Genomic DNA, 11,733 nt, shown 5'->3' with positions numbered 1-11,733 from the left:
GCGATTTAGTGTAGCTGGAATAGCATCTGTCGACTGCACATGTGTATATACAAGAAAGCCTTTTGTAATGCATATAATTATTCTTACAGATCTTTAAAATACAGCTGCAACAGGTATATATAAAGACGTACAACGAATGGCGTCCATTTGCTCGTCTAGTGTTGTATACACTGATGACATCTACTGGAATAGATGTGGGTGTCAAGTGAATTCACATTCATAATAAATTGGCATTTCAATATATTAAATTGATTAAGGCTTTTTAAATAATAAGCTGATGCTCTGTTATTTACATCCTTGTAAAAAAATAACACTTCACGTTTACTTCTGTGAGTTTTTATAATTCTCTGTATCTTGCTAATAAAATTATATTGAATGCAAAGAAAAGGGGAGACGGTGTTTACAGCCAATAGGAATGTCTCCAAAGTGAGCATGATGTTCCCAAAAACAACGCCACCAACTCTCACGCTGTAAATCCCTGTAAACACCATGGCCAGCTCCCCACCCCCAGTATAAATGCTTACCCATTCCTGTCTCTCAGTGTACAGCCCAGCCAGCTCACACTTCTGCCATCTCTGTCACTTTCTGTGTGTACCCTTACCAGCACCCTCATTTTCGGTTTTCATTCCAGCTCCCTCATTCACTGTTCACCCCCTGAAAACTCCCTCTATTCCGTAAACATCCCAGCCAATTGTTCACATTTTACATGTGTCTCAGCAAAGACCCTCACATTTTGTATATGCCTTAGCCAGCTCCCTAAATTCTGTATACACCTCAATGGGCTACATTGTCTTTTCAAGACATCCCAGCTATCCTCTTTTTGTCTTCATCTAACCCTGATATCTCACGTTCAGTGATGTCAACACCCTCTCTCCCATCTTTTCTATGCCTCAACCAACGTTTTATTTTTCTGTTTACGTCTCATCAAATTACCTCACTTCCTGCATAAACTTCAGTCAGCTCCTTTGAGTGCTAACATCGGTATTCGGATAAATTCTTCACTCATTAATCGTTGTTTGCCGAGAGCTCCCTCACCCGTTAATACTGGTATACACTTCAGCAAACTACCTCACTTATTGATCCCTGCACAGATTTCAGCCAACTTTCTCACTGATCTCTGCCTAGACCTCATTGATTCCTGTAGAGGCCTCAGTCAAATGACTTCTTGATTCCTCTATGACCGCAGCCAACTGCTTTAATGACTCCTTCGCAGACCTCACTGATTCCTGCACAGCCCACAACCAGATCCCTCACTCACTGATCCCTGAACAGAACTCAGACAGCTCTCTTACCTAGATCTCTGCAAAGACGTTAGCCAGCCACCTCATTCAGTGACTTCTGTGTAGATCTCAACAATCCCTCTCTGGCCCCTGTTTAGACATAAGATCCCTCACTTATATGTCCTAGTATAGACGTCAGTCAGCTCCATCATGTGTTAATCTCTTTATAGACCTTAGTCAGCTTTCTCACTTTTTGATCCCTGCATAGAACGAAAACATCTCCCTTACTCAGTGATCCCTTTTAAACTTCAGAAAGCTCCCTCCTATACCAGTGCAGACCGCCAAACAGCACCCTCGCTCATTACTTCCTGTATAACCAGTGTTAGTACAAAACATACATTTGTGGTGTTTGCATTTAGATTATACTATATTTTCAATAAGAAAGTGGAAGACTCAATGGAGGTGGCCACAAGAAATCTGTTTTGAACTAAGAATAAGAAGAAACAGATGGTAACAAAAAATATAAATGATAGCAGTGATAGAACCAGACAATGGTGGTCCCTGTAGCTGGGTAATGCGGTAACAAGAGAGAAGCTCAGCAGAATCTAGACAGGGGACCATGGCAACCAGAATGATAAGTAGGCACTAATAATTTAGAATACAGAGTAGTGCAGCAGAGGATGAGGGAGAGCCCTTCAGGTGCCATGGTGATACGGTTACCAGGAAATTATCCTTTCATCACTCTACAATTTTCCTCCACAAGGCCCACCACCAACTGCAGTGTGGATCACATGTGAGGTTTGACCAAAAGAGATATCACCTAATAGTCTGCATCAAAGTAAATGACTGAATGCAGAGCCTACCAGCTTGAGCGTTTAATTTCTTGAACGTTCGCACAGGATATTTCGGAACATGTGTTAGAAGGATATGAGAAGCTGTCTGTCAGGAACCACTAAACCATAGCAGGTTATGGGCAATCTGACTGCCACTCTGTAACAGCCACCAGGTTTATTGTTGTCACTGCTAAACTTGTTCGTGAAGAGTGGTTTCTGAATCTGTGCAGTGATTGAAAGACACCCCACATTTTGGTGTATGGCACTGACCAGTGATGAGGAATATGATCACTCTAGCTGTAACTGCCTGACTATGAAAGAATATACATAATGATAGGTGGGCATAAACATTTGGGAAAACGATTTCCACATCAGCCACACCTCATTTGTTTATTTCTCCTTTGCGTCTTATTAACAAGAAGTATGCATTTTACATTTCTAACCCCAGTGTCACCAATCATATTAGCATTCTAATTTAATACATTTGAACTCCTGACCATCTCAGTGAAAATATTCTCTGCATTTGGATTAAGTATTTTTGTGTCACATTCATACTTCATAGGTTCCATTTCTTAGATAACTTTATGTCTCAATTCTGACCTCAGTGTTGCTGCTTAAAGTTCCTCGAGAAAGCTTTTGCAATCCCTGTCGGTTAGCGAGCCATTTGGTATCAAACGGCTTATTTCTATTGACCTCATGTAATGCAATTTCAATGCACACTATGGTTAAAAGTAAATCAGATTTTTAGTTTTTGTTGGTGCTCATGGTTGAATTTTGGCTGTAATATGGGTCACTGCTTATAAAGATTCTGTAGCTTTGATTTTAGAATAGTATTTAAAACCACTGGCCCATCATTGGGGTCAAAGGCATTTTCATGTCATTGAGATTGGCTAATGGTTGACAATGTCACTTCTGTTATCCTGATATTCAGGAGACATTATGTCACTGGCATAGTTCAAGAAACAAACTAGAGTAAAAGAGTAAAATAATCAGATTACATTTTCTGAAATCTAACTTTGAAAGTGACAGTGACTACTGCGAAGGTCAGTGCCTTTTCAACTCTTCGAGAATATGCTAAAGATACAGATCAATCACCTTTTGCAGGGACCGATGGCTGCATTAGGTATCATGTTAGACTAGTAAGTTTGGAGCTGCAAAGGAGTTATATGTAGGAGTGGGCCAATTTTAATTTATTTCACAAATGTTTGCTTACCAGATAAAGTGCTCACGTTATAACCCTTCTCCCCAGTGGAAGGAGCATATACATTTTTAATAAATGCCACTGTAAATAAATTACTATTACAAGTGTGCTTCTTGCAGTTGTCTGGATGCATTGTGTTTAGACCATCTCTACTACTTTACTTTTTTATTATTTGCAATTTTTTAGGAATCAGGTAAGTGATTAAGGTGCTTGGTGATTTTATTTCATCCTGACTAGAAAACCTAGTGGGAAACGACACTGAGAATTTGGAAGCTGTAGGCGTGCTACTCTGCAACAGTGACATGAAATGGCTCACATCGAAGTTATAAGACACAAACAAACATATAGGTACTTAGACTGTGTCAAAAGCGAAGTTTTAATCCCTTACATAAGCATATTGAAATGTTAGTGGTGAAATGGATTGGGCACCGGCTGGCAGTGGTGTACGACAACATACTGTGAGCAATTACAAGAAGAAAAGGGCACTGCAGCAGAGAAAACTGAAGAGGAAACTAACTTCAAGTGTAATGCCTTGTTTTACTCAGCAGAGAGGCAAACACGTCAGTGCTTCCAAATCAGGGTACTTTCGAAAAGGGTTCTACTGATGTGAGAAGCTCTACACCTTACATGACATTTGATTGTCATATGGCCACAAGTTATATAAATGGGGTTTCAAAACTGAAAATAGCAAACTCATTTTCTTCCAGGAAGGTAGGTCGGATTCAGGAAATATCAAAGCTTACTGACTACGAGAGCTGATGAAAATAAAATATGGGTAGTTATTTGTTACAGTCTTTACTGATTTTTGTTTTTTTAACTGATTGGTTGAAATGATCCTTCTGTGTGCCAACCTGAATTTGCAATTCTGGACAATACAAACAGCGACTGGTGATATTTACGCCATCAGAAAGAGTATAAGTACAAGTAGGAGAAATATAAATTGTGCTGCATAGTTGACAGTAACAGCATAGTTCCTGTACTTGTGCACCACTGATCCCTCTGGATCTGGCTGTAGTTAAGGGGGATCACTATGTGGTATTACACGAATGGCTGATGCTGTTGTCAAACCTCCTCCTAGAGAGATGTTCTCCAGGTGACGAAGACGCAGGTGCAGCAGTGTTTTGTCAGGCCAACTATCTCCGCACTGTGACACAAAGAATAGATGAAAATGGTTCCTAAATAAACACTCTCTCTTCGGGGCCTCCGCCTTGTCATTCTTCCATGTTGCAGGCAACAGCTCTTGGGTACCCCAATGCATCTACTGCCACTGTTCATGTCTGATGGAGAAACCAAATACATTACCCTAAGAGATAAAAAGAAACGTGATTAGCTTGAAAAATCGAAGCAAGAACATCAACATAAGTCAAAAGTTAACTTTCCAGACTCGGCAGGCCACCGACTCTATGAATTGAGGAAGAAGGCAAACCTGTTTTAACTCTTTCATAAGAAAATGAAAATATTCTGAGTGTACAAAGCAATGTAGAGCTGGAGGAATGATGGAAGACCGTGATTGTGGATAATGAGGGGGGCACAGTGTTGATAAGACTGTAGAAACATTGTGGTCCTGGTGTTGGGGCTTGATTCTTTGGCTTCTTGTGGTGAGGAGTATGTATGTTGTATAAACTGCCTATAGTATATCTGTAGTAAAAAATAAAATAAAAAATGTATTGTGTGCTTAGTCCTTGTGTGAGTTCCCGAAACTTCTATATTGTAGTAGGTTTGCAAAACACTTTATATGAATCGGCTGATAGCTTGTGAACCTGTTCAACCTGGCTGTCAGTTTAGCTGTCAAACAAACCAGTCTTTGTTTCAACTAATAATATAATAATGTGTCAATAAAAATACCCTATTTAGTTTGTGGGACGATAATAATACTTCATCATCAAGTTATATTTATTTCGGATTAAACAAATCCATAAAACCAGCGTCAGCGATCAAACATTAATATCAATATATCTAGAGCATTTAGAAGTCACTCAGTTCATGTCATTAATAACATCTTAACTGGTAGAGGCATTCTCCAAAAAGAATAAATTAATCATAATTAATAGTATATAAGTAAGAAAATTCAAATAGAAGAACATTCTCAAGCTGAATGACCTATCTAATTTACAAGCACTATGGGACTTCAGGCAGCAGGTTAAATCATTAATTGCAGTTACCTGAGAAAAAAATAATTTTGGATCACCTAAGAGTTCAGGGGTGATGTCGGCTTAAGAGATGGACACAGCCTAGCAAGTTTAATATAAAGTACAATGTACAATGATCACCCACAACACTGCAAAAGGGTGCTAAGTAAAAATCGGACCATAAGGATGTGCGAATGCAGAATATAAAGTGCAAGACGGATCGCCTAAACAACTACTATTACATTATCCAAGCTTTGCGTCTTATGTTCCATATCAGCACAGAAACTTTGCAGGAGCACAAGCGTAAAGGTATAGAATCTAAGGCCCATATTTATACTTTTTTAGCGCCGCATTTGAGTCATTTTCTGACGCAAAAGCAGCGCAAAGTTCCAAAATATAATGGTATTTTGTAAGTTTGCGCCGATTTTGCGTCAAAAAACAACGTAAATGCGACGCTAAAAAAGTATAAATATGGGCCCAAGTATTCATAGTGCCGTTGCACAGTTCCTTACTCCTAGCAATAGGCAGACTGGCTTAATCCAAGTCTGTCTCGGGTGTGAGTATGCCACACAGATAAACCAAAAACCGGCTACATTTTCATGATAGTTTTTACCACTCCAATAGATCAATTAAGACCCTGCTTGGGTTGCCCATTTGTCAGTGAACACCTTAAATGGTAGAGAACCTATCCTGAACTGGATACATAATTTCCAATCAACAGTATTAGTGATGTAGTCCAGGTATTGCTCGTACATTGGGGTTGACTTAAATAGGGTAAAGTACATACAAAGAGTCCCTCTGTTGCTATTTTTGGCATCCTTGTGGGACACCCAATGCCAGTATAGCTTCTTAATTTGTTCTTTCGACGGAAATGACTCCGAAACCATGAACTCCCATAACCTTGACAGGCTCAAAGCTGACAGGACCTTTTTAATGTTCTTACACCAGTCAATTTTGCAGAATCTCTCAAGCCTAATCATGTTACGGAAAGCGTCCCCATAGTTTGCTAGTTCAGGAGTGGTTCTAAATTTCCACTGAAATAAAATTGGTCTTGTTGGACTTTTGCTAATGCAGGGTCATCCCCAGTCTTTTTGCCTCCTGCCTCCTATTTTTTTCTGACCTGTTGCTGTTGGTTTTTTAACTCTGAGCACTTTACCACTGCTAACCAGTGCTAAAGTGCATATGCTCTCCGTGTAAATTGTATGTAATTGGTTTATCCATGATTGGCATATTTGATTTACTAGTAAGTCCCTAGGAAGATGCACTAGAGGTGCCAGGGCCTGTAAATCAAATGCTACTAGTGGGCCTGCAGCACTGGTTGTGCCACCCACATAAGTAGCTCTGTAATCATGTCCCAGACCTGCCACTGCAGTGTCTGTGTGTGTATTTTTACACTGTAAATTCGACTTGGCAAGTGTACCCACTTGCCACGTCTAAACCTTCCCTTTTCTTACATGTAAGGCACCCCTAAGGTAGGCCCTAGGTAGCCCCAAGGGCAGGGTGCAGTGTATGGATAAGGTAGGACATATAGTAATGGGGTTTATATGTCCTGACAGTGAAATACTGCCAACTTCGTTTTTCACTGTTGCAAGGCCTGTCTCTCTCATAGGATAATATGGGGGCTACCTTTAAATATGATTAAAGTGTAGATTTCCCTAGAGAGTAGATGGGCATGTGGAGTTTGGGGTCCCTGAACTCACAATTAAAAAATACATCTTTTAGTAAAGTTGATTTTAAGATTGTGCGTTTGAAAATGCCACTTTTAGAAAGTGAGCATTTTCTTGCTTAAACCATTCTGTGACTCTGCCTTGTTTGTGGATTCCCTGTCTGGGTCAGTTTGACAGTTGGGTTGTTTTTCACATCGCACTAGACAGTGACACAAATGGGGCTGGGGTGTAACCTGCATTTCCTGATTAGCCATCTCTGCTAGGAGGGAGGGGTGGAGTGGTCACTCTCATCTGAAAGGACTGTGCCTGCCTCTGACAATGCCGGCTCCAACCCCCTGGTGTGTGTCTGAGGCCTTGCCTGGGCAAGGCAGGATTTCACAAGTAGGTGTGAGTCCCCTTTGAAGAAAGGTGACTTCAAAGACTAAAATGGGTATAAGAAGGGCACCCAAATCTACAGACTTTAGAAACACTTCTGGAACCAAGAGGAACCTCTGCCTGGAGAAGAGCTGATAGCTGAGGAAGAAGTGCTGCCCTGCCTGTGACTGTGCTTTGTGGAGCTTTCCTGCAGTGCTGCTTCTGCCAGAGTAAGAGGGCAAAGACTGGACTTTGTGTGCCTTCCATCTTGTGAAGAAATCTCCAAGGGCTTGAGTTAGAGCTTGCCTCCTGTTGTTTGAAGTCTCAGGGACAGCAAAGACTTCTCTCTGCCAGCACCTGGAGTCTCTGGAGAGACTCCTGCTCTGACAAGTAGTGCCCTATCCAGTCCCTGGGCCCTTGAAAGGAAAGCTGGTGGAATCCAAGGAAATCGACTTCGGACGACTTCGGACCGACGCCGCTGCTGAATCCGGTAACGCCGCCTGCACCTGACGCCGTGACCTTCGCTGGAACGTGACGCTCTTCGCAGGCCCGACGCCGCAGCAGCCCCGCTGAAGTCCGCGACTCCGTGGAAGTCGCCGCACCACGTCATGACCGACGCCTCTCGAAGTGCACGGATTCAACGTTCGCACAGACGCCGCGATTCCCGACTTCACGCATCGGCTTGTTTTCACCCTTCACCAAAGCTACTGTACTTGGGGGTCTACACGACTTCGTGTCCGGCGCCGCTGGTGTCGGCTTGTTGGGAACGACTCCGTCACGACGCCGTGTTAACATCTCATCAAAGCATTTTTGTTTCTAAGCGCTATTTTTGAGTTTAATCTCTAAAAAATTCATAACTTGACTTGTGTATGTTGGATTTTTGTCGTTTTGGTCTTGTTTTGTTTAGATAAATATTTCCTGTTTTTCTAAACTGATGTTGTGTCATTTTGTAGTGTTTTCACTAAGTTACTGTGTGTGTTGGTACAAATACTTTACACCTAGCACTCTGAAGTTAAGCCTACTGCTCTGCCAAGCTACCAAGGGGGTAAGCAGGGGGTTAGCTGAGGGTGATTCTCTTTTACCCTGACTAGAGTGAGGGTCCTTGCTTGAACAGGGGGTAACCTGACTGTCAACCAAAGACCCCATTTCTAACAGGTCTAAACCTTCCTTTATCAGCAATTAACTTTCTACCCAAGCAGATAAGAGGGAGTACAAACACAAATTCTGCACCATACAGCGCTACAGCCACATTTTTAGACTCATAAATCTGCAGTGGAGGCGCAACTGGTTTACTATATGAGGCATGATGTTCCTTCAGAATGGTGTGTGCTTTTTGTTTGAGTTTGAGGGCTGCTTTGTCTATGTGGTTTTTCCAAGACATACTAGCTAATAGTTTTATACCCAAATACTCAAATACATCCACTCTTTCGAGCTCCCTGCCAGCCATATACATTTTCTCTCTGAATGACATACAGATTGATTGACAAAAATTGTGTTCTGGTTGCATTACCCTCTGAGGTTCGTAATGAGCAAAACTCCTCAAAACAAGATAGAAGTGTTTGAAGCCTTTTTGGTGTTTGGGACACAATCAAAGTATCGACTGCGAAAAGTAAAGTGGATATATTCACATTGGCCAAGGATGGAGCATCGTCAGGAACAGCTGAAAGAAAGTGCACTACCTCATACAACTAAAGGGAAAACAATATAGGAGCAAGAACGAATCCTTGCCAAACTCCGTTTCTGACAGGGATTGGATTTGTAAGTTGACCCTGTTCTCCCCAATGAACTCTAGCATAGTTACACTCCTGAAGACGGACAATGATTGACAGTATATTAGGGGTAATTCGCCTTTGTCGCAGCACTTGCCAAAGCTTTTGCCGGGGGATCAAGTCAAAAGCAGACTTCAGATCATCAAAGGCCACATATAAGTGACCCTTGCCGATAAGTACTGTTTTTGAATTAAGGAGAAGAAAATGAAAAACACGATCAAGAGTGCTAACTTTTCCATGAAGTCTGCTTGGAAGGGAGAAGAATTTGTCCTTCTTCAATCCATATTTGGATTTTCTCTAGGGCAGCCCGACAAAATACCTTTTGGGTAAAATCTATCAGACTTATCATTTTGTAGTTGAGTAGAAGGCTACGATCTCCTGTTTGAAGACGGGTATCACCTAAGCGCCTTTCCATGAGTTAGTGACTGGTACTCCCTTATCTATTGCATTACTCAAAAAACTTTAGCTGGCCCATTTGGGTTTATTACAGATGGAATTATCACCAGGAATGCCATCTGGTCCAGGGGCTTTACCCTGAATAATAGCATTTATTGCAGATTCTACATCATAGGGATTAAAAGTGTGTTTGGGATCGCTATGATCTGTGATAATAAAGTTCTGATCCTCAATAGTTCTATCGGGTAAATCATCGTCATTTAAGTTTTGAAAATAGCTATACCAAGCTAAGGGAAAAATATGATTTTCTGGTTGAGCACCTGCCTCATTCCTCCTCCATGAAACAAGATACCAAAATTTAGTCATATCTTGTTGCAAGAACTTAGAAGATCACACCACCTTTGCTCATCCCAGTCCCTTTTGGCTTTGTGTTCAACTTGTTTGCGGCATTGCGCAGAGTATATATTTGATTAACATTTTTGTTTTTAATGGCTGGTATTAGCTGAGTTCTGGATTTCCTGCACTCATCGTTAAACCAAGTGGTCATTTTATGGTTTTTCCTTCTATTGTGCAAATGAAGCACAAGGAAGTGAGCAGTTAGCTGGTCAAAAAGGCTTAGATGGATATTTATAACTTCCTGAAAGTTCTCCCTAGCGGTCATAGCGATTTCTAATTTTATTAATGCACTTGATAAGTCAGTCCAGATAGAGGACAAAGGGTCCTGTTGTGCTGCTAGTTGATGACATTTAGATGGAGTCTATTGTTAGCTAGCTGGACATCCTTGGTAACAACATAGATGAGGAGTAGGACAATTTCTCCCAATACGGGCTCAAAGACAGACATAGAGGATTGTGGACGATTTAAATTCTGCTTTCCACGACAATGTCCTCAACACACTGCAGTAATCTTAGATTGATCAATATATAATCAATACAGCTCTCATGATGGAGTTTATTACAGGAAGCTGACCCTCTACTGTCTGAGCGTGTTCTACCATTTGCATCCCTTAAACGACATTTCAAGGTAAGAGCTTTCAGCTGCAAAGCTGCTTTGATCCACTTTTTAACTGGAACTAGATCAAGCTGCGGAATAACCCACATTTGGTCCTCCCCACCAGCCAACTTCACATCATCCCTGTCCAAGGCCTTGGGTGTAGTGTTGTAGTCATCTGCCATGATAATGTGTGCAGGTCGATTCCTAGTTTCCCATAAATTTTCTAGCTTTTGTCTTGTGTCTGCGGGCTTGCCTCCTTGAATTCCCCTTGCATAGATGCTATAGATTTCGACCTTAGCAGTACTTAGATGTAGCCCTAAAATATCAAGGGAATCTATCTCAATTCTTTCCATTTTAAAACTGAGTGTAGGTCTCACCCAGGCACTTAGGCCACCAGAAGACCGTCCAACTAGATTGCTTTAACTGGAATGAAAACAATTAAATAGCTGGCCCTAAATATTGGTGTAGTGCCCCACATCTCCTGAAATAGGCAGATATTGAACCTATTGACAACGGTGTTCCAGTTGGGTATGTTTTCTTTTGAGTTTAAACCTGCTACGTTCCAGGGGACAATGAAGACTCACTCAGAGGCATCTCTGCTTGATCGTTTGAGAGTACAACTGTACAGTTCACAATAAGTGGAGGTAATAATGGGCGAGATAAATGTCTGGGTGATTTGCTGGCAAGTAAGTGAAGGCTGAGCTGTTGGTACAAATCTATTACTGTGGCTTACAGTTTTTTTAAAGCTCCTTTCTCATATGCAGAGTAGATGGGGGAGAAAAATCCTCACTATTCAGTCAATCTAGGGAGCCCAAAGGGGAACTTGTGTCTGGGTGTAAATGCGACAAGTGGTTCAAATAAGATGCGTACATGGTTGCCCCTCAGTACTTGAGTCATTTGGGGGGGTAGTTCATACATCTAGGGCCACTAGGCTGCCAGCCAGATTTCCGCTGGTCAAGTTAATTTCAACGAGGTTAAACTTTGATCGCCAAGCAGAATGTCTTTTAGCACTGATAATATCCTCCCTGATGACCAACTTACAATCCCTAACAAGGCAGATCCAGTGGATAACTTTATTTTTTAAAGAATCCTCACACTCATAGCTCGGGTGTGGCTGGCGTTTGGGGGCATTTATCATAAAAATGTGGGGAGTAGATACAAAATCCCCCAA

The 11,733-nt window shown here is 41.5% G+C and overlaps 1 protein-coding gene across 2 annotated transcripts in view; it reads right to left on the bottom strand.

Moving 5' to 3' along the window:
• Positions 1 to 3,438: 3,438 nt before the first annotated feature.
• Positions 3,439 to 11,733, bottom strand: part of SEMA4G (semaphorin 4G) — a 516,826-nt gene continuing 508,531 nt past the window's right edge. The window contains exon 17 of one of the 2 annotated variants that reach the window (XM_069239519.1): positions 3,439 to 4,557. The gene's annotated coding sequence lies outside the window, so the exon portion shown is untranslated. The remainder of the gene's footprint in view (positions 4,558 to 11,733) is intronic. The other variant, XM_069239518.1, reaches the window with a different exon arrangement.

This window comes from Pleurodeles waltl, chromosome 6, assembly GCF_031143425.1.
Source record: "Pleurodeles waltl isolate 20211129_DDA chromosome 6, aPleWal1.hap1.20221129, whole genome shotgun sequence".
Classification (NCBI taxonomy): domain Eukaryota; kingdom Metazoa; phylum Chordata; class Amphibia; order Caudata; family Salamandridae; genus Pleurodeles; species Pleurodeles waltl.
Note: the sequence above shows the minus strand (reverse complement) of the source record. Positions and strands in the feature narration are given on the sequence as shown.